At 46.1% G+C, this 24002-nt stretch overlaps 2 long non-coding RNA genes across 2 annotated transcripts; both read left to right on the top strand.

The window, feature by feature from the left end:
* The first annotated feature begins 618 nt into the window (after positions 1-618).
* Silc1 (sciatic injury induced lincRNA upregulator of SOX11) lies at positions 619-19975 on the top strand. The gene is made up of 2 exons (XR_015622314.1): positions 619-1103; positions 18099-19975. It is a non-coding gene; the product is annotated as a sciatic injury induced lincRNA upregulator of SOX11 (long non-coding RNA).
* On the top strand, positions 8781-11868 carry LOC148005173 (uncharacterized). Its single transcript, XR_015622315.1, has 3 exons — positions 8781-8941; positions 9947-10009; positions 11364-11868. It is a non-coding gene; the product is annotated as an uncharacterized LOC148005173 (long non-coding RNA).
* Positions 19976-24002: the final 4027 nt, after the last annotated feature.

Here is a 24002-nt window from a genome sequence, read left to right as displayed (position 1 = left end):
ACATATTTGCTTATTTATTACTCACAGGGATTGCACCAGCCCATGTCAAGCCTCATTTTCCTGTCTCACCAATAGGGATACTGAGGCTGTCGTTACTGAAACAGGGTGTTACAGGGCTAAGTGAGAGGGTGGGGATTCTGAACCCCCAAACCCTTCAGGATTCTTTCCTATGGTAGATAAGTTTGGTCAAATGAACCCCAAATACAGGAATGACAATGCTGTTATCTGTCTAGGCAGTCATATCAGTTAGCCAGGGACCAAATCACACCAACATCTGTGCAGTGACATCACCACTATACCAGGATCTCAGATCTCTGGAGCCTCAACTCTGTTCTTCTCATATAGCCCTTTACCCTCCAACCACACAGTCCTATCCTGGTGTGTATTTTTAACCTCTGAAGTGGCTACACGGTTTAAATAGCCGTGTCTCCTCCAGCAACTGTATCCTTTCCATAAGGAGTTTTAAGCAGATAAGTTAAATCAGAACAATATGTTGTGCAATAAGGGGAGGGCTGTAGAGCTGTTTTTGCCCAGGGGTGGGGGGGGAGCTTCAATGTGCAGGAATTTATGGAAGAACATGAAAGAAAATAAAGTATCTTCACACTTAAGATGATCTTTGATTGACTTAACTGATACCATTCGGAGGGGGTGGAGATAAATAGTCTTCCACCCAGATTCACTTTGCTCTAAGTGATGGCTTCCCTTTAGCTGGCACATTTTGCAGGGGTTGGTTGCGCGCAGCTTGGGGCATGAGCATTGTGGCATTGTGGGACGTTGTTTCAGCCTGCGACTTGAGGGTTATGAGCTCGGGGAAGAGACAGTTAAAGCTTCCTCGCACCAGCAAGATGAGTTGTACCACAGCGCTCATGCCAAGGTCAGCAGTCTGAGTGGAGCTGAGACACTTAATGCCCGTTCCAAGCAGTGCCAAGCACCTCTGGAAGCCCCTGCCTAGGACCCCAAATTTAGATTCATGCTGCAGTCTGGAGAGTGTTCTGACGGCTGCCGGGCTACAGGGAAAAGCACACTGCACACTGCCTCTGAAACGAGACAGAGCTCTCCAGGCTGGGAGTCTGAGGAAGCCGGACCTGAGCAGCGCTAGTCAGGTGAGTCGGGGATGGGGGACTCAGATAATGTGGGCTGTCTGGCCCATGCTTCTTCCCGTGTTGTTATGAACAGTCATTCTGCTGAGGCTGGCTGTTGCGGTGAAGCAGATTGATTCAGGAAGATTTCTTGTATTTCCCTAATTCCTTGTTAAAAAACAAGAACCAGGCTTAGCCTGCACTTGGATCATAAAGCCCCCTCCAAAAACAGGAGGATTATCTTAGAGGGGACCTAGCCAAGGAGGAATTGTAGTCCAGACTCTGCTTAGTCCCAGAAGCCCAGAATCTGATCAACATGTCCCCAGGGGGATTTCATGGGATGCTTCGAAAGAGACTGAGATGGTGACCGATACACTGGGGTGGGGGTGGGATGGCCAATTTCTAATTTGGAACCTATCCTAGACTTAACAGGAAGCTAGTTGGTATTAGGTGGAAAATATCACATAAGCTGTTAGTGTCTGAATTCTGCACAGGAAAAGATGATTATCCTTACTGCAGTGAGCTTGAGGTCCTTGGGGGATGGAATTACACCCTGGTTTGCATTTGTGTTTGCATCCCTGGCATAGGGCCTGGTGTTTGACACACATGAGAATGGCTTGTCATCCTAAAAAAATGATATGAGATTTGGGTCATAGCCCTAGCACATCGGAGAAGCGGCTTGGGGAACCGCTGAGAGCACATGGGAGACATAGAGCAGTACTCGTAGTAGAGGATCACATTAGCTTGGGTTGGAACAGACTTAGGCCAGCACATTGCCCTGGTGGCTGCAGCAAAGATTTTGGTGAGACTCCATGGTCTTGAAAGCCCAAATGGGGTCAGTTTACTAGAAGTGAGGTTCTGGACAGGCAGTGCTGGTGAACAGGCAAATAGTCTTGTTTTATTTTGCAGGAGGCTTACCCTGTCACAAGAGTTTGCTGTTCAATAATCATTCATTGACCCTTGTCTACATTTAGGGCCAGGTACAAGAACCCCATGGTATTGATGGAGGTGGATGTGTACTCCTGACCCACCTCTTGATCTTGTCTTGGAGGTGACGTGTGGGCTTCATCCCTTAGCAACGTGCTTGGGTTCTCTTTTCCTGCAGTCTCTGCTCTCCTGTCATCTTCACTCAAGCATGCATCATCTGCATTTGTTGTTTAAGCTTAGCCACAATTTCTAAAAAGCCCCTCCAGCTCATGTCTCTTCTTCCTGGAAGCATCCAGTGTCTGTGACGTATTAGATTATATTGATCTGTAGTAGCCCAAAGCTGATATTCCTCTAGGGTTGGGTCTATGATTCCAAGCCCCCAAAAGACTACCACCATGTGGCACACAGGATAGAGGACCCCATTCAACTGCGGGGGGAGACAAAGGGAATCCAAACCCTGGGAAACTCGGGAGGCTTTCCCAAGGAGTGTATCTGTGGGTGACATCCGGAAATGCAAACAGTGGAGACCAGTGTCCAGATGCTGCTGCAAAAGGCTGTAGTTCAGAGGCTATACAATGCATGGTTAGGGCTCACGGCAGGCTGCCTGAACACATAGGATAACATACAATAAGACCCTTGCTCTACACTGTATAGAGTGTGACTACAATCTACCTGAGCTTGAATTGTGGTACAGAGAGAACAGGCTGTAGTCTTAGCAGCACCTATCCTAGCACTTTGTGGCTCATACGTCAACATCAACACGGAGATAACTAGATAACCTTAAAGCTTAAATTTTTGTCTCATAATCAAATCCTAGGTTCATGATGTGGAAGCTAAATCACATGTTTGTCAGGGTACTGGTACCGCCACACTGCTTCTTTCACTGTGCAGCAAGCTTGAGGACCGTGGTCCATGTTACCCTTCCAGATCTACCACAGCACCGTAGCCCAGATGGCAGGTTGTGCATATGAGCCTGGAGCTGTGCTTTAGTACAAAGGCTTTGACAAATGCACCAGAGCTGGTACAGGAAAGAAATTCAGGCAACCTAGTGTCAGGGAAGATTAGCATGCAGCTGCCTCTGTCTCTCCCTATTGGATGTTGGAGAAGTCAATCAAGTGACCAAAGAGATTTGCATACTGCTCATCTATAAGCCTGTGTTAGAGGGCTGGTGCAGTCACCAGAAACTACTGTTCTGGTATATACTGTGGGTTCTTAGGATCAGCTTTTTTCCTAAGTGACTTTCTAAAGCACTTCTCCTATGCAGTGGGCAAAGATGTTGCCTTTGATAGTTCTGATTAGCAGAACAGATTACCAGGAAGATGGATAGGATCTTTCTCCCTGGGTCAAGGAGGTACAGTGTACAGAAGACCGAACCTGTCCTAGAATCCAGAACACATGGGTGCTTACCCCCCAACCCCCCCCACACACACATACAAATGAGGAGAGGGAGATGATGTGTGAAGGAAGCGCCTGTAGATAAGGCTGTAACTAACAGGACTTGATGAGCCTAAGTCATGTACAAGCTGGGCAAGAGGGAAGTTATGCATGAGTTGCTCTCATCAATGAGGAGAGTCATGCCATGAAAATACTCTATACTTAGCAGCAGCAACTTAGTTTATGGTATTAGACTGAATGCAGATGCTGTGCGTCATGACTAAGTGTGGAGGTATACACCTAAACATTCATTATCTTCCAAAATGCATTTTAAAGCTCTGTACACTGATTTTTGAATGTTATTTATATTCTGGGATCATAATTCCTATTTTAATCCTAGTCCCAAACATCTTCGTTTCTTTTTCCTGCTGCTGTAATATCTTGACTTAAGTAACTCAAGGAAGGGATTATTTATTCTGGCTTGCGGGTCTAATGTGTAGTTCATCATGGTGGGGATGGGCCAGAGGAAGCAATGTGAGGAAGCTGATGGCAACACATCTACAGGAACGAAGCAGAGAGCATTGACTGCATACACATTAGTGTTCAGCTTTCGAGGGAATGGTGCTGCCCACAGTAGACAGGTCTTCACACCTCAAGTGATGTTATCAAGGTCCCTCACAGACATATGCAGAGGTCTGCCAGGTGATTCTTGATTCTGTCAGGTTGACAGCACGGACCATTACATCAGTTTTATTTTTTTGAATACCGTAATGACCTTCAAACGTATCTATGTTAGTTACTTTTGTGTAGCTATATCCAAAATACTGGATATATTGACTTCAAGGAGTCATTCTGCCTCACAGTATTAGGGGGCTTATTCTGAACTTGTTTGCCTTTTACAGAACTGTGCCTACAGAAGTAGGTAACTGGACAACTACTTTATCATATAGTAGATTGAAAGCAGAGAGTGAGGAGAGGACCAACAAGGTACAACCTCCAAAGACCTGCTCCCCGTCATTACCCACTTCCTCTCACTAGATTTCCCCCACCAGAGTCCCCCACTACAGAGCCACCTGCTGGGAACCAAGCCTTCAACACATGAATCTCTAGGGACACTTCAAGTCAGGCGTCAGCTCCGTAGGGTACTTGGATGCTTTTGGCTGTTTCCTCAACCCCATGCCTTCCCCCTGCAGGTGGGGAAAATCAGGGAAGGCAGGAGACTCTCGTTTTCAGTAAGGCACAGGAGGGCCCGGGGGCTAACCTAAAGGCTTTCTTCATACATCCTCAGAAACATTCTTGGTGACTACACCTGATGGAGAAGGGTGTGTGTGTTTGACATGAATGAGTAAGGTAGGGGAGATCTCAGGTGCTGAGGAAGGCAGATTGTGAATCTGTGTGTGGAAGTAGGACCACAGGTGTGGGGGGAAGTACAGCAGGCAGGAACCCCACATCTACCTTTTTATTCATGAACTGCAGTGGGCCATTAAATAAAACGAAGACATGAGTGTGAGGAAAAGACTTGAGGGGGGGAGGGGATGGCAGCAGTGGGCGAGAAGCAATTAGAATGCATTTTTATCCGTGTTTGAAAACGTTCAAGAAGAAATTTAATTCACTAAGAAAAAAAATCAAATGAAGTAAACAAATGCCCATCCATGTCACCTATGCTATGCAGGGGTCTTCTCTCAGCGTGATGGCTAGGGAAACTGTCGGGGGCTCTTATGTCCAAGCAGCTGAAAGCAAATTGGACAGAGAAACAAAGGAAAATGAATCATAGCAGACCTAGGCATCTGGAGACTGCTTGGACTCAAAGGGAAAGGCTGTGCTTTAAGAAATAGAAGTGTTCCCCATTGGAGGAGTTAGAGAAAGGATTGAAGGGGCTGAAGGAGTCTGCAACCCCATAAGAACAACAATACCAACCAACCAGAGCTCCCAGGGACTAAACCACCATCCAAATGCTGTTCATGGACTGATCCATGGCTCCAGCTGCATATGTAGCAGAGGATGGCCTTGATGGGCATCAGTGGGAGGAGAAGCCCTTGGTCCTGTCAAGGTTCGGTGCCCCAGTTTAGGGGAATGTCAGGATGGGGAGGTGGGAAGGTGTGGGTGGATGGGTGGAGGACCACCCTTATAGAAGCAGAGGGAGGGAGGATGGGATGGGGGTTTATGGAAGGGAAACTGGGAAAGGGGAAAACATTTGAAATGTAAATAAAAAAATATCCAATTAAAAAAAGAAATAGGAGTGGAACACGTGTAGACGCCTGGAGGTAGGTCTCCCAGAGCATGGTCCAGTAACAGAAGAAAAGCCAGCCTATGTAAATGGGGAAGTAAAAAGCCAGACACAAGCTGCAGGAAGTTTGTGCTTTGTTCATCGTGGGATACAAAGCATATAGGATGGGTTGTGGGTATGTGTGTGCACACGTATGTGTACACGTGTGTGCATACATATGCTTGCTGTGATAGCTTCTAATTCTTCAAGAGCTAAGCTTCAGAAAGACTGTTTAATGGAGGCTGGTGTGGCTGCTTGGAGTCTGGTGAAGATTTTGGCAGAGATCTAGGCAGTCAACTAAATGTGCCTTGCCGTGGGCGAGGAGGGGGTCGGGGTTGACGGTGCCCTACTGAGAAGTCCACTGACCTGTGTGTGCACTGGCAGGATTGGACTGAAGAAAAGCATGGTGAGTGATCATTTAATGCCCTAGACAGCAGTAAGTTACCCATGATGGTCACACATGTGACATCACCATGGCTGCTTATCCCCACAGTCATGTTCTTCAGAAAGCAAGTGGACAGACAATGGCAGATTCAAAAGATTCAACCCTTGTAAGAATTGTTCTTGTCTGGCATGGCACTTCTTCATATATTGCTGATCTTTGGGTCCAGATGAGGCCTGCACATCAGTCTCCTGAGGCGGATCTGAGGAGAACAGGGCTTGCATCTGCCAGTTACATGTGTTGCTAACAACTAAGCTTGCAGGCCTGGGAAGAGCTTACCCAGCCTGACTGTCAGCAACAGCACATTAATTGCTGCTGCTGCTGCTGCTGCTGCTGGGCTAGCCTGGGAACATCCAGGCGACTGTGTTATCTCCATCTCCCACCTCAAGGGAGCATCAATGGGATGACATGTCTGTCACCACTTCAGACTTTTTGTGTGGGTTCTGGGTATTGAACTGGGGTCCTCCAGCTTTCCAGAATCCTAAGCTTTTGCTCAATCACCCATCTATCCCACCCCTCTGCGTCTTCTGCTTCCTATCTACTTAGCCTTACCAGCTATTCAGGCCTGCCTTTCACAGCCTATCCCACCACCCCCACTGGGGCTTAATGACCTGTAAACAAGCCACTAACTGCCCCAGGAGGGAGGGAGATGAGGCGAGGATGTCTTCTAAATAAGACTCCACCTGTGTTAATGGGTCAGTGAAATTCATTTTAAAATAGCAAAGACTGAAGTGAACCTCTTCTGGGGGTGGGGGATCCTTTAGAGGAGCTTGGCGGAGGGGCTAGCGGAGGGAGACTGGGAGAGCCTTTGGGGGTCTGTGTTGGAGACAGAACTTTGCTGAGGTCTAAAGCTTCTTGGTGTTCAGGTTGGGGAAGTGGAATGCTGAGCCTCTGACCTGCAATAGTCCCACTGTTATATTGTGCTCTGTAGGTTCTTGAACAGCCCTTGCTCCACTCTTGCCCCTCAGGTCCTGCCTGGTTTTCTGCATGCCCCAGGAAGGTGCTGTGCTCCTCTCCAGGCTGTGGGAACACATGAACCATGTCCTCCGTGCACACAGGACACAATCTCCCTCCAGCTGGCCTCAGTTAGGTGCCGGTTCCCCCGCATCTATATTCCATTCCCTCTCTGTGGAGTTCCTCCCTTTTCTTCTCCACCCCCACTTGATACCCATAGATGACAAAAGGTGATGACCCAAGGAAGCAACAAAAGCCATGTGTGTCCAGAGAATAGGCAAGAAGTGAACTAGCCTGGGGGTCCCACCTATGAGCTGATAGTTTTTCAACAAAATGGCCGGCAGCTGTACCCACAGGGACTCCCCAGTTGCTGGGCGTTTCTGCCTGTTATTAATGGGTAACAACACCGAAAGGAATGGGAAGCCCTGTTGTTTTTAAAGAGACAGCGTACATTCTGATTGGTCTCTATCTGGCACTTTAGAAACAGTGAGAGCTCTGAAAGGCTGGCTGCAGGTTGATACCAAGACAGTTCTCTTAAATAATTTGAATTGTTTATAGGCTGAAATAAACCCAAAAGAGAGGGTAGCATCTGACATTTCATACCCTCAGAATAAGATGTCAGCATGGCAGTGAAAACTTCCCAGAAAACTAGCATTTGTTTCCTTATTGCTTGTTTGTGTTTGAGGTGGTGCAGATGGAACCCAAGGCTTTTTCGAAAATGTCAGGCAAGTGTTCTGCCACTGAGCGACAGGCAGAACCCAATTGTATAAGCATCTTAACTTTCCCTTGCCTGCACTGTGTGCATGGGCAGCCTTTGAAATGTATTATCTCCTTGTCTTTCCTTGTGACACCCTCAGCCCTTTAATCAGACCTCTCCCGACCACAGATGCTTCAACTTGCATTTTCCCTGTCTGTTGTCAGTTCTTATTTATTCTGAGACAGGTACATCCCTCACTGTAGCTGCGTTCAGAGGGAATCACCATCTTCTTACCTCGTGTGGGCCAGAGCGGTGACCGAGAAAGCAGGCAGGTGTGTGTCAACAGCAAGCAGTGGGGTTCAGAGAGGACACTTTGTACCGGAGACCATCTTGGCTTCCAGTTTCTGCTTCAACTGATGGAAGATCTCTGCTTCTTTTAGTGGAAACCCCTAGTTGCTATTTCTCTGTTTTCCAGCTTTGGGTCATTTTACTAACAGATGGAATTTCTGGAGAGTCACTTCTCTATTCTTTGACATACACCGTGAACATGAATGATACTTGATCAAAATGGCTAAAATGTTTAGATTTAATATACATCTTCAAATATATGAAGAGTTTCACTAGCATGTGTTAAGCATGTTTTAAGGGTCCCTGAAGGGGCTACAGGAAAGGGTAAGAAGGTTCCTAGCCCTGTCCCAGACAAGGCCCTGCTTTCTCTAACATGTAGCCTCATATAGTCTGCTGAGTTTTCTCCATGAAACTCTGGCTAGTGGGTAATGTAAGCTATATGAAGAGGGAGACAACTTCTCATATTCATTGATGCATATGGCAAACGTTATTTCATGCAAGGGCAACCTGAATAGTGTCATTTGTGGTGTGTGTGTGTGTGTGTGTGTGTGTGTGTGTGTGTGTGTATGTGTGTGTGTGTATGTGTGTGTGTGTTCTCAAGTATGCACAGAGAAGCACTTGCATGCATGTGGTGACCGGAAGACACTTTTAATAGTTGTTCCTCCAGTGCAGTCCATCTTGTTTTCCCAAACAGGGTCTCTCATGGACCAGAAGCAGCTCAGCTACAGTAAGCTAGGCTTGCTGAACAGTACGCCTCTGAGATTGGCCTGTTTTTGCCATACAACATTTCTGGGATTATAGACACATGTGTATTGTGTATTCTGGTATGGAACTCAGGTCTCCATGGTGGCAAGGTGAGCATTTTACTGACTGAGCCATCTCTCCCCAGCCCAGCATGTTATAACCCAAGCATCAACTGTCTCTGTTCTCTTCGTCCACAGAGTAAATGAAGGGGTACGTCAGCAGCAGCACTTTCTGCTCCCCAGAGCTGGATGTCTTTTTGTTTGTGCAAAGTTTGTCAAAAAAATACTTTTGGAGCACTTTGTCCTATTTATGGGTCAAAGGTCAGCAGCCACCCTCAGCTTGTATGTGCTGTGCACATGTATTTTGGATGCAATGGCAAACTCTGTTGTGCACCTCAGCAAAGAAAAGTAGATCTTCTTGGCGCAGAGGTGGCGCATGCAAACAGCTACCAGGCTAGGCAACTAATGTGAGGTGATCAGGCATTGTGAACAGGTAGAGCCTCCCTATTGGCTGCTGACCATTGACACCATCGCAGACATGTCTGGCATTAATACTTATTCTAGACTCCCATGAGAGGCCGGAGAGCACTAAATAAAATGTGGGGTCTTCTAGCTTGCCCTAGTACTGTCCAGGACAGGAACGCTGAGAGAGCCACCATTATTTATGATGTCCGCTTAGTCTCACCAGGAGGATACACCGTGACCCTTTGAGAGGTCTGACCAATCCTACAGGCAAGAAATAGAACTGTTGCCTCAGAGGAAAAAAAATTAGGGGGTGAAATAGTGTAATCCCTGCAAAAGTGAGTCCCTGAGAGATGTGCAGAGGCCTGATACTCCTCAGGTCTCACCATGTTCTGTTGTCTGACATCATACCCAGTGTGCACGTATATATTCCCCACAGGCCCCCCCCCCCCAGGTAGCTTCTGGTGTGTACAATTTCACGTCTGTTTCTTTTCTGTTTGAGAATGGGACTCCTTATCTAACTGGAGAGCCAAAATGCTGAGAGGAAGCCAAATCAAAACATGTTGTGTGCTTTGGGGGGGAGGGCTGAGGCGTCTGTAGTGAGCTAAGCTAATAGTGACTTCTTTCTTCCTAAATGCCAATCCTGAACACAAGGGATTCACTAGAAACCAGCACACAAAGAGGAAGACAGCGTCTGATGCCTAACAGAAACTCGGTGTAAGAAACACATTCTCGTTGTGGTTCTAATTTTATGAAATTCTTTCTATCAGGATGACTTACAGGCAGTGCAGCTAAGGAGGCTTGGGAATCTGCTTGCTGAAGTGCTTATAGACTTAAACCTGCAGACTTCCTCAGCTGGTATTTCGTACATACAAATACAATAGTGGTGGGATTCTAAAGCCCAATTAAGTGGAAAAGGTCCCTCCGGAGGTAACAATAGGCCAGAGCCCAGCAGCAGCAACAACAAAAAGCTACTTAGTTGGCTTCCTTTGTTAAAAAGAATCCTTAAAGAAAGCCCCCCTCGGAATCTCCTGAATGGGGACTGAACCAACCTCCTATCCTAGGCGTCACACACAGGGTTAATTGAATACTCGGAATGGGGGTGGGTCCTTCTTTTGTAGCAGTAGCTGGTCACAAAACAAAACCCTGTCCCTGGGTCTTGAAGGGGTTTCTAGCTCACACCCCTTTTGGAAATTAAGCCTTAGAGTTCCGCCTTCCAGGCCAGCCTAGAGCCCTGCGGAGAGACCTCAATCTTTCCAACATACAGAAATTACTGGAAAAGGGGAATGTAGCATTTCAAGTTGCCAGCTGAATGCAGACTCCCCAGCGGTCAGCTTTGCCCCTCTTTGTCCCTGGTACACTGGGTGTGCAGCTGGCTCCCGTGGCAGAGTGGGTGGAGGATGGGGGCCTGTCAGTTCTGTAGCCTCGGTCACCCCACCCCCCACTCCTTCCCCATCCCCCACAGTAAGCTGCGCAGGGTAATTAAACCTCAGTGGCCTGGAAAGTTTAGAGGACACCAAACGCCTGCTACTTCCAGAGCCTCCTCTGCAGGCTGGGAGAGTGGCTTTAGTTACATTGTGTCTTTCCAGGTAAACAAGCTTGGGAAAGGTCACAGGTGGGAACTGAATGAGCGCCTTGCTTGTGAGAAGTTTGGTTAATTAAATAATCACAAAAGCAACTAATTGTAGCAAAAAGAGGGGGAAAGGAGTTAAAGTAATTAATTGTAACCAAATATTGAGGGCTAGATTGCTTTTCACTGGCCAGTTTTAGGGCTATCTTATTAAATAGGATATTTTCTTGGAATACTAAGTATTGTAGGAAGTGTTAAAATTATTTGCAGCACACAGGTAGGGATTATGAAAAGCAAGGAATCTTGTAATAGCCATGATAATGGGTGCCATATTTTCTCAGACAAAGTGTCCCATTATTTTAGAACTTGTTCTTTATTTTGTTTTTAGTTTCTTACAAATATGCCATGTGTTGGGGTTATATTCATCCACACACACACCCCCATTACCCGTCGCCAGCCATTTCCTTTTCTGATTGAATTCCTCCTTAACTTGTCTTCCAGTGGCAACATCTTTGAAGACAGAACTCCTTGAGAAGGAATCCAGCTTCTTGGGGTCACCCCTCTGTCCATGATGGAGCTTGAGAGGCCCCCATCTTGTGTGGCTACCCATAGCTGCCTTGTGTTCCTGGCCACCATCCTAGTTTTCTTCTCACTTTCTGTGATAAAGGCTCCTTGAAATCTCCTAGAAGTTGGTCTCCTTTGTTCTCTCTTGGAAGTATGGCTGTTGAGTTCCAAGGAGCCTTTCTTCTCTCTCACAGGCCTAACTGGACCCCACCTTCTACACTATAAGAAAGCAAGCTGAGCAAGCCACATGAGCAAGCCTTTAAATAGAACCCTTCCATGGTGACCTCATTAGATCCTGCCTATAGATTTCTGCTCTGTTTGAGTTCCTGTCTTGACTTCACTCAAGCTATGGAACTGGGAACTGAAATAAGCCCTTTCCTTCCCAAGCTGCTTTGCTTTTAGTGTTGGATCACAGAAATAAAAGTCCTCACTTAGTGTGGGACCCCAGACTATGTAATTCTGTCACCCACAATAAGGGTGAGACTTCTCATCTTGATTGACCTAATATAGAAACTCTCAGATATGTCTAGATATTTGACTCCTAGGTGACTGTAGACCCTGTCACATTGATAATCACGACATATGGCTTCTGTTGGATAATAACCCCATTACTGTTTGCAAGGGTACCACAGAGTTGGGAGATCTAGTCCCAGCACAACTGCATTGGGAAACACAGCCCAAGTTTCCATGCTTCTGAGCACTTGGATTTCTGTAATGACTAGGTGACACATTTCTGTGAAACCTTGCTACCTCCACGGCACTTTGTGCTCAGTTCTGTGTTGGTCACTCCCAGTTGGGGAGACAGGAAGACACAGGGAAGGGTCCTGGTGACATTGGGGATATGTGGCATATTCAGCAGATGGTGTAGATTGGTTTGTAGGTAGTAAGAACTGTCTGGGTGTCTATGGGCATGCAGTACATACAGTAAGAGTAGTACCTGCAGGTGGTATTCTGTGAATGGAGCCAAGTCCTTCTGACTCCCCCCTTTCCTCCTCTTCTTCCTCTTTTACCTCCTCCTCCTCTCTCCTACTCTGGTTCTTCTTCTTCCTCTTTCCTTTTAAGGAAGACGGGTAATGTGGAGTAAACATGAAGAAACACCTTTCTTAGGTATTACAGGAACTGGAACCTATAGGAGGAGGATGGGCCACCTGTTCTTTAAAGTTGGGAAAGCCCCACCAGCTGGCTATTACACATTTGGCCTTACATTTGATACCTTTTTTTTTTTTTTTTTTTTTTTTTTTTTACTATTCAATGGTGTCTATTTTTGTGTGGTTCTCTCATGATGACCTCATAGAGTGACACATTTTTTTTAACTGATTCTTCCTTTCGTCTCTGCATTTTGTCCTTTTCTTTTTGGTCCCTGAATGGTTTCATTTGCTGTGGTGGCTGCTCTACTAGAAGGCTTCTCTCACCAGGGTCTCTGAAAAGGCTTCTGTGTGGAATCTGATGCTGAGACTTCTACTTTGACCCCTGTGTCTAAATGCCTTTGGTGCTATGGAGAGTCAGGGGTGTTTTGTGGGATCAGTGGACACCCAGACTTGAAAAGACACCAGGGCCCACACTGATGCTTCTGGAAATAACTCTTTGTCTCTTTGACATATAAGAGAGCTGATTCTGATATCATTTTCAGCTTCTCTCTGTCCATGTGTGTCAGGATAGGCAGCCACTATGACCTGCTATGACGCCTTTCACCTAACACAGTGTTTCCAGAGACAACACCTGGGAGAAAAAGACCAGGGTACAGGGTCTATCCTACAAAGTTGCTTGGAGGAACAGAAAAACATTCATGTTTACATGTTTCTTCCATCTGGGGAAGAGTTGGGTTTTTGTTTGTTTGTTTGTTTGTTTGTTTAAGATGGAGAGGATTTCGTCTTTCAGTCATAAATAAACCAAGCATTCTTCATGGTGCTTGGTGAGGGACAGTGGTTATCAGGGGCTACTCTGCACCTGGTTCATCTAGGCCAATTTAAAGAGATGGCAAGCACGAACACAGGGCTGACAGTCTACAGAATGATTATGGCCAATATTGCAATCTGAAGTACTGAGGCAGTGGCGTGAGTTTGCACACACTGGTAGAACCACATGGATCTCTGAGAGTTGCTTTGCTGGTGGCTGGTCCCACTGCTATGAGTGTGGTGGCACATACCTGTAAAAGCCTAGCACTCAGAAGGTAGAGGGAGGAGGTGCAGCCAAAAGAGAAATTTAAGGTCATCCTTGTAGGTATAATGAATTCCAGGGTAGCCTGCATCTTACGAGACGCTGTTTCAAGAAACAAAAATAATAACGAAAATGTTCTTTGGGGGTTAAGCAGAGAGACATCCTGTGTAAAGGAAATATGGCCACCAGATGCCCTAACTTATATCACCTGAGATATACCTTGAATGTTGGTATCCAAATGTCTTTAGTTTGCTAGAAGCTAGAATTGATTACTGCTAGAAAAATACTCATTATAACGTGACCATTGCTTTGAGATCTCGGTTATTGTGGTGTTTCTCACCATATTGCTGTTGGTGTTTTTTAAATTGATGCTGCTTTTATAATAGTACCGATACTCATAGCTATACTTTTTTGAGCTAACTGTACAATGATTTCATAAAAGCTCCTTAGGAATTATCACTGTCCTAGTTTCACTTCTGTTGCTGCAATAAAATATCTGGGTAAAAAAGGAGCACAGGGAAGAAGGCTTATTTTTAGCTCACAGTTCCAAGGTTATAGCCTATCATCTAGGGGAAGTCAAGGCAGGAACTTGGGACAGTTAGTCATATCCACAGTGAGCAGCAGACAGATAGTGTCTGCTTGTGTTCAACTCCAGTGTAAGGGTCTTCTCCCCTCAGAGGAATCAAGACTATCCTCTACAGAAATGCCATCAGGTCAACCTGATCCAGATACCTTGTTTTTGTCAGAGCAGACTCTTTGTCAGTCATGGAAGCTACACACCGAGGGAAGATTCTCATTGTGGTCACTGCGGAAGCTGATTTAGCAGTCTGCTGTGATTCAAATAAGGAATTGGATCAAGCCAATGAAACCAGCTAGTAGATAAATCAGAGTTACTTCACTCACCTGAGTTGTGAACCTTCCTTGATAGCACACCCTATACTTCTTAGTGTCTTTTCAGAAGAGCGACTCATATTTAAATGTCACTTGCATTAAAAATTCTGTCCTACATGGTCATTCACAACCCTTGTGTGTTAGAGTGAGCTGAGTCTCTGGATAGGAAGGTCAGGGGCTACCACCAACATCTGCATCTGCCCTTCATCTCTGATTCCTTTCTCATTTAATAATAATAGTTAATAACAACAATAAAAAATAACATGCATGTGTCTGTCTGTCTGTCACAGCATGCCCATGTAGAATTCAGAGAATGACGCTGGGGAGTCCTTTCTGTCTGTTACTTAGGTTCCAGGGTGGAACTGGAACTGACAAACCCACCAAGCCCTATACCCATCCTTGAAGTAAACACCATAAAACATAAACACATTACATTCCCTGCAGTGAGGACAAGTCAAAGATATGGTCCCAGGCCCTGGGGGGTCAGTCCTAGGAGAGGATAGGACGATCCTGTCCCATCCTCTCTTTTTTGATTTTGATTCTGGGAGTGACACACTTCCCACAAGGTTGCAAAAGTCTTGGTGTCCTCTTTGCCTCTGGAAGAGGCCGAGCACTGCTGTGTTGGCCACTTTGAGTGCCAAGCATTTCTGTGCAGCCATTGCACTATAGAACCTGTGCACCTGAGTGGGGCTGTTCTCCTGTCACATGGTGTAGGCGATGAAAGTCCTAAAACCTGAGCAAAGGACCCATTGTCTGCCAGGCAACACCCAAGTGACAAAGATGGGATGCAGAATGTCATTCTTCCAGGCCAGATGTCTGGCCACATTATTGAATCTCTTACTTTGGAAGCAACTGGGGTCCATTGTAAGTATGGAGGGGCAGAATGGTGGTTTGATGTGATACAAGTTTGGTGTTGCATTAACAGCCAGTTATGATGATGATGATGATGATGATGATGATGATGATGATGATGATGATGATGACGATGACTACAAAGTAAAAATGGGGTGTGGTGAATGCTACAATCTGAGCGGGCACAAACCTCACTCTCTCATCCTCTCAACATAGCAGGATGCAAGGTAAGACAACAGACATAGGGAACACACTGCATCCTTACTGAGCAGAGGGCCACAGAGTTCCGTAGAAGTCCACATAGAAGACATGAAACTTAGAACACTAAGCAAGGATGGAAGCCCGAACTCCTGTGAGCTATTAGGATGAGAAATGTATGCAGAGCCTGACAAACTACACTTTTAAGGCTCCCCTGAACATTTCTGTCTTAGATTGTAGGCACTATGTGTCATAGGCAGTCGAGCTAAGTGGCTTACCAAGCCAAGAACTGGGATTGTGCTGGATAAATCTCATTATGTTTAATATGCCATCTCAGAGCAGGTAGTGATAAAATATACACAGACACTGGGCCAAGGTTGTGATGAGGATCCTAGGGAAGAATCCACAATGCCTGGTATGGAGATCTCAATAAACACCAATCCACATTATCTACGAATTCTGAGGTAGAAGTGTGGTTAAGTTAAAAAGTTATCAGAACTCAGAGGACCTCAGCCCAGACTTGATGGTGACCACCACTCCAGTGAGATACCTGTACTCTATGAGGCATTTCTGGGACTCTAGGGAAATACGATGTCAGGAAGGTGAGCCCAGGTCACCTGTGGGGATTCACCACCATGGCATAAATGTACCCAACATGACTGACTTCATATTCGGCATACTGACAAAGACAGGACATGCCTTTGATCATTCTAGATGTGGTTTAATGGAGAAAGGAAAGTGATGTGACCCACATCACACTTTGAGTGGATAGAAGACATAGCCACAAGAAAATAATCGCTGAAACAAAGTAAGTGGACTCACTTGGAGATTCCCTCCCCCTGCTTTCTTTATTTTCTGTTAAAACAACCTTAGGGACCTTGTCTCAGATGACCTCGGAGCTCAGTGGTCAGCACAGCCTGGCATTGGGCATGGGCAGAACATACACATTCTTTCGTGTTGATGGTTTGCCATTGTGAGTGGCCCCAGGCACTCCCAGAACTCACCGGACACCATTCAAAAGTGTCTGCTGCCAGATCCCTCTGCCCATGGCGCTGTGGACAATAGCTAAATATGCTTTGGGAAATAGCAGGTACAAGCAAGCAGCTCGTTTGCCTTGTCTGGTGTGCTCCGGCAGAAAAGCCTGGTGTGCACAGCGCATCTTATTACAGTGCCAGTAGAGACAGGTCCCCTCTGAGGGCTGGCTCACTGTTACCAACCCCCTTTCTACAGCGTCTCTCTAGACATTTCCTGTCAGGTCTTTTTTTGTGTGTGTGTTCCCTAGTCCTGTGCTAACGAGGATCTTTGAAAAATGACTGGTATGGTAATGATCTACGGAACTTACCGGAGATAGTAATTAAACATGGTTAATGGCTGGGGTACACTGACACATTAAAAGGCCTGCAGACGGCGATTTATGAAGACAGCTCCGCCGCCTACTTGGTATCCAATGCCTTTCTCTAGTCTCTGCTTAGGCAGGCTGGTCTCCCTTTGGAAAGATTTCCAGGACTCTTTCAGTCTCTCCAGTTGCCAGGCCACCAAAAAAAAGGCGCATCCCTGTTTATCGTCGTACTTCAGTACCTCACGGTCCTGAGGTAGGCTTTGCCTTCGTGAAGCTCCTGTCAAAAGTTCAATTATCAGGAAAAAGAAAAAAGAAATCAAAAGGGTCTAGAGGGATAGATGACTCAGCAGACAATGTTCTTCTCACCCAAGCAGGGAGGATCTGTGTTTTTGTGTCCAGTCCCACAAAATTCCAAGGTAGGTAGCAATTCTAATTTTAGTATATGTGCTGCCGAAGCAAGCACTAGGTAGCAATTCTAGTTAGCTAACCTATTACTATGACAAAAAGCAACTTGGGAAGGAAAGTGTTTATTTCAGCTTACTGTTATGAAGGGAAGAGAATCTGGAGACCGACACTCAAGCAGTGGACATGAAAGGGTGTTACTCACTGACTTGCTTTAGTGGCTATTTAAGTCTGCTTTTTTGTACAATCCAGGATGACCTGCCCAGAGGTGACACCACCCACAGGGAGCTGGACCCTCCCACATCAATCAGTAACTAAGAAAATGTCCACCAGACATAGCCACTGACCATGGCAGATGGAGACAACTCTTAGGCTGAGTGAGATTTTCTTTGCCCAGGTGACTGTAGTTTGTGTCACGTTCACAAAACCTAACCAGCACTGTGGCACACACTTACAGTCTCAGGGCTGGGAAGGCAGAGACAAGAGATTCCCTGGGGCCTGTCGGTCAGCCAGTGGAGCTGTACTGGTGGGCCAACTCCACCTTCAGTGAGAGACTTTGTTTAACAATAAGTTGGAGACGTCGAAGAAGGCAGAAGACATTGATCTGTACCCTCCACATACACAGGCACTCATGTGACTGATCACCCTCACACACAAGTATACACACAAGTTTGTACCCACACACATGCACACATACCAAAAGAAATTTTAGATTTAACATCAGAGATGAATTTTATACTTGGTAATTTGATGATGATATTGGATGGGTCACTGGCTTTCACTGTCTTATACTTGCTGGTTTCTGGTTATAACAAATATTCTGTTTCTTGCAGGGGAAAGAGAAGCCCAGTTCACCATTGGCCATCAGGGTCCAGGAGCATCACTTCCTTTATCCAGCACCCTATCTCTGTGACATGTGAAGAAACCAGTCCATTTTCCAATGGCAAAACCGAGCTCACATACACCATATTCTTCAATGTCTGTCCTTCTACCAGTTGGATCTGTTTTCTTTTGTAGTTCTGGGCACTTTTCAAGACTCTGTTGACTAAATCTTAAAGGAGTGTTGATAATGCAATTCATAAACTGGCTTTCTGAGCTATTATGATGCCTTTTCCTCTCTTTGTGACCAAGAACATCTACTCTCTTGCCTTTGAAGATCCATGAGGTTTTAAAATCATGAGACCCAAGGCAGAAGTGTCCAGGCAACTGGGAGCCAAGTCTAGCTGCTGCACTTGAAAGCCAGGACTTGACTGGAGAGAACGCAGTAGAGGTAAAGATTCTGTGAGTGCGTTTGGACCATGAGAATAATGTGTCTTCGTACAAGACAATGGGTGGCTGATTTTTGATGCCTCCTGGGTTACTGTTTGGTGAACTCTGAAATACCCACTCTGCTCACACACAGGGTCACAGAAGACATGGGTATATTGAGCACACTGGTACTAGGGTCAACAGTGAGCTGACGCTATGTGCAGATGAACCTCTCTGTTTCTACTGGAGCCATCATTCAATGGACAGAAAGGATTTGGGTGTTGGACTCATCTCTGATACATCCTGTCTGCAGGGATAGAAAGTATTCCTGGGGAACATCGAAGCTGAAGAAACTACAGCTTTTCTTTCGAGTCTGGATTATTCTGAACCACATGGAATTACAATCAAGTCCGGGATGAGTGGCTCAAAGCCTGGCTATGACCGAGGGAACGGAAGACAAATTGGGATCATATTTTATTCAACCAAGAGAAATGGAATCCAGCAGAGTAAATTTCATGTTCTCTGGAAATATGTCCTGTTAATGTTATTATTGAGAAGAAGCACAGACAACACAGTCTTCCAGGCAAGGAAGAGAAGGAGATGTGACCTTGGCTTTGTGAGCTGTGGCAGGGAGGGACCCAGAATGATAGTGAAGGTCTCTGGAAGCTTCCAAACAAACAAGTGTGGGTGTCTTTTGTCAGATCCCTGAGAGTGGGTGGGGCAGAAGACTTGCTGTGTTTTCTGTGGATAAATACACAAAACGATTTATTACTGCAACACAAGCAGGCTACAATACACTTCATACATTTCTTTGGTTTTAACAATTGCATTAGGAATTTTGCCCTTGTCTGAATCCTAAGAGGTGTGTTGTTGTGATTTTTGTTTATTGTTTGGGGGTTTGCTTTTTTTTTCCAAATAGAGACAAATACAGGAGAGAAGGTCAATTGATAATGTGGCCATTGCCTAGTTCACTAGTGCATTGGGAAGAGGTGGCAAATGATCTCTAAGGAATGGACAGGTGACAGGGGCACTCACTCAGGACCTTGAGGCCTCAGAGGCCATCAGGGAGTGGCCCCCCTCCAGCCATGGCTTACACTGCTTCATTCAGTCAGTTGGCTCAGGCTTCCCTCCACCCATTCTCAGCAGTCGGTTATTAAGTGGGGAATAGTAACAAAAGCACATCTCAGCCATCGGGCATTCTGCATTTGTGGGCGTGGATGGAGGAAACCTCAGCACCACCATTGTTAAGACGCCCAGCAGCTGGCAGCTCTGGCCAGCTGCACCGGCTTCACAGGGGCTTCTCCCAAGCTGCTGCTTTTTCCAGCCTCATTCAAGGCCAAGTGGGACCATGTGCATGCTTTTTGTCCCAAAGGTTTGTCGGGAAGTGGGAGTCCATCTAAAGGGCACACAGCCTACCAGGTTAGACTTCAATTTGCATTCAAAATGACTTGTCTCAAGGTTAGTCTTTCTGTGGACCAGACTAGTTTTTTGTTCATGTGGATGTGTTGACGACCAAAAATGCTCATGTCTGTGTATATGCATGTGCGTTTGTGAGTGAGTGAGTGAAAAGGAGGAAGAGGAGGAAAAGGAGGAGGAGGAAGAGGAGGAGGAGGAGGAGAAGGGAGTGAGCATTTATTTATTCTTTGGGAAGTATACGTTGTGGCTGGTACTGTCTCCTTGGGTTTCTCTGTGAATTAATATGCTTCAGGCACACACAAGCATAAACGCCCCATGCTCACCTCCACCCTGACGTGATAGATGGCAGGCTCGACCTGGGGCCCAGAAGGTCATACTGCGTTAACGAATGAATCTTGACCAGTCTTTCACTATAGCCTCCAGGAGCCCCACACAGCTCCTCATTCCTTTCCAAATCAGCCTCCCCCACCCTAAGCAGCAGCTTCCTTTGTTAAGGACCCAGAGGGCAGCTGCTGACTCTAGGACTAGAGGGAGGAGTAGAGGAAGAAGCGGGTACAGGCCTGACCAGGCCTAGTGGCAGGTTGCCAGCTAACAGCCTCCAACAAGCTCCTCTGTTCCTTAGGTAGATTTTTTTTTCCTTCATGGATGCCATACATTTAGAGAAGGGGGAAGAGTCTGAGGATTAATGGACCCCTCGTACACAGCATACACATTTTTAAAATTATCAACTGCAAATATCCTATTGAAAGCCCACATTACGTTACTTTAAAAGGGGCTCTGGTGTCCTGCAATGTTACAAGGCTGCTGCTGCAAGGGCGCAGGTCTTTGTTATCCTCCATGCTTTCACTCCTGCAGTTCTGTCCGGTCTCTGCTCTGCCTGACTCAGCTGGAGTGCACTGGTGAATTATGCATCACCAAGAGAAGAGAGAGAGGAGAGAGAGAGAGGAGAGGGAGAGAGAGAGAGGGGGGGGGGGCAGGGTAAGCCTGTGGGGCTGTGCCCTCAGGGCGGGGAGTCCGGCACGAAGGCTTGGAGCCTATGGAAATGGGATGGAGATGCCCGTGGAGATCACAGCCACAGTGGAGATGGAGTCCAGGTCATCCTCGTTCGGTCTTGTGCGGGAGCTCTGTCTAGCGGGCTCTCCATACGCTGTCGTTTGAAACAAAGTGGGATGTGCAGCTTCAGTTCTGGAAGGCTCAAGAAAAACCCTCTCTGTTTTTTTTTTTTTCTTTCTTTTTTCTTTTGCTTTTGGAAAGGCGATGCCTTCGCCTCCAAAGCTGTGTTGGCTCCCTGAGCCATGGTGGTGTTCTCTCCACTTCAAAAATACACAGGGACATGTGGAAGCGTTCTAATTTTTTTTTTCAGATCCCAAACCATATGCACCAAATTTTCACAGACTTGATCTCAATGTAGATAAAAGTGAGAATCCCCGAGGGGGACCATGCCGTAGAAATCCCTGCATTGTAGACTCTAATTTAATCATCCCTAGCCACAGAATTTCTTTGCATAAATTACAGCCTCAATGATAACATCGCTTTCACAAAAAGGTGGCCTCTAATCGATCTGACTCTCCTGGAGATGGCTGGGCTTTCCAAGCAGAGGAGTGATGCACACTTCCAGAGAGCTGTGGTTTGCACCAGGGGCTTCCGAGGCTGAGTGGCCCCTGATGGCTGTTTGCTTATTCAGCTGATTTCACTTTTCACCTTGACATTTGCAAACTGGTTTTTATTTTCTGGGAATAAAGGGTTATTGGCAACCGCCTCCACTTGGGCACCCAGAGGAGGGGCATCTAGTGGATTGCCTCAGAGTGGAAACTGATGGTAGAAGCCTTTTTCAGCACCCATCCTCCTCCTGTCTCTTCTCTCTTTCCTTCCAGCCCTTGAAAAACATGGTTTTTAAAAAGTGTCATTTTCATGCTTTGGCATATGCTCAAATCTGACCAAGAGCAATGTCCACGCAAGCTATGATGAACACTTTTGGGGTTCTGGCCTCTCTTTCCCCAGACCTTAGTACACAGAAAAAGAGTCTTTCTCTGGACCACAGAAAAATGCTTTGAAAGCTTCGCTATAGAAGGGAGGCCCTCAGTCAGCCATCGGTGCTTGTTTGCATCGTGATGACCCAGGGCACTCTGGAGGATCCCTTAGACAGAATGCATTGGGAGAGATTCTCTCAGAAATAACTGGTCTCCGTACTTAGAACTTTACCCCACAAAGGACTTGAGACAGAAGGAATATGGGGACCAGGCAGGACACCACTCTTGTCTCCACCAGGGTTCAGTTGGAACAAATATTCATTTTCGAATGTTCCTAACTGAAGCAGGCTTTCAGTGCCAGAATTCTCAAAGGAGGTTGAGCCTCACACAATATGTGTGAAGAAAGAATTACATATATGCCGAAAAATCCACTGGGCACAAGCACACAGCTGGTATTTAATAAAGATGGGAGACTTGAGTGAAAATTCTGCAAGCTGTCACAGCCGGGTGCATGGAGGCAAGGATTAGGCTAGGGAGGTGTTTCGGTGAATTAAGAGAGTTTCCTGAGTAAGCAGGAAGGCCAGGTTTCAGATCCCCAAGACCCACATAAAATGTGGGTGTTGCTGCACATACCTAGAAGCCTCAGAGGAGGGGCAGAACAATTGCTGGGGGGTTGCTGACCATCAGCTCTTCCGAATGGCAGTGAGCTCTGGGTTCAATGAACGATACTGTCTCACCTGACATTCCCCTTCAGCCTCGTCCTGCACAAATGTATATAAGCATATGTCAAACACATGCAATGCCATGATAATAACCAATGCAAGTCTCTACTGCAGTTTGCAATCCCTGTAATATAATAATATTATTCTCGATAAAACATTACCATGAAGAAATATAGATATTTATTCTTGGGGGTGAGACAGCTGGAGACAGGACATGTATGTGTATATGAGCATAGGCCAACTGCAGATGCAGGCTATTTGAGGCTGCTAGGCGTTGTCTACACTGCATCCACACACACAGAGGGACCAGAAGCCGAGATGCTGAGTGTAATGACAGAGAAGCCTCAGATACCATTTGGAGAGTGAGCATTTTATGCAAACTCTGCGTGTGTGTAAATAGGAAGATGCTGAATAGAGAGAGATAGACAACCGCAGTGAGAACTAAAAGGCCAACAGCAAATGTTCCCCTCTCTGCTACTCGCCCTTGAGTCCTGACTATGATGTCAGGAGCTTGATCTGCCCCTGTGCGTCCACAGTGTGGAACTTGAAGTAGTGAGGCTAAGCGCTCTTTCTAGGAAAACCTGCCAAGGTGGGAGAGCCTTGCTTTAGTTAGAAGAAGGCTAGAACATTCTGGCAATGAGTCTTAACCCGACACTCCACAGTTTTGTTTGTATATACCTCATACTATATACATTTTTTCTGTTACTCTTTACATTAAGAAAGGAGAATCTGCTGAGACAATCCCATTAGTTTTGTCTTTTGATAAAAATAGGTTCAATGCTGGGTGAAACATTGAGAGCAGAGACTCATCACCTTTGGCCCTGGAGACCTTGTCTCTGAATTTCCAGTTTGTTGCTTTCTTTTTTTTTTTTTTTTTTAAAGATTTATTTATTTATTATATATAAGTACACTGTAGCTGTGTTCAGACACGCCAGAAGAAGGCGTCGGATCCCATTACAGATGGCTGTGAGCCACCATGTGGTTGCTGGGATTTGAACTCAGGACCTCTGGAAGAGCAGTCAGTGCTCTTAACCACTGAGCCATCTCTCCAGCCCCAGTTTGTTGCTTTCATGATCATGATCTGTCTGCTTAACTCTGACTTCATCCTTCTCAGTGAGAGTCTTTCTCTGTCTCTCTGCCTCTCTGTCTCTCTGCCTCTCTGTCTCTCTGTCTCTCTGTCTGTCTCTGTCTGCCTCTGTCTCTCTGTCTCTGTCTGTCTCTGTCTCTCTGTCTCTGTCTGTCTCTGTCTGTCTGTCTCTCTCTCTCTCTCTCTGAGTGTGTGTGTGTGTGTGTGTGTGTTTGTGCATGGGGGCCACGGGAAGACACCAGATGTTTTCTTAAGACAGCTTTCCACTAGAGTTTTAACGACAGAATTTCTCAG

This window comes from Rattus norvegicus, chromosome 6, assembly GCF_021556685.1.
Source record: "Rattus norvegicus strain SHRSP/BbbUtx chromosome 6, alternate assembly SHRSP_T2T, whole genome shotgun sequence".
Classification (NCBI taxonomy): Eukaryota; Metazoa; Chordata; class Mammalia; order Rodentia; family Muridae; genus Rattus; species Rattus norvegicus.
This window is presented reverse-complemented; position numbering and strand designations above follow the sequence as displayed.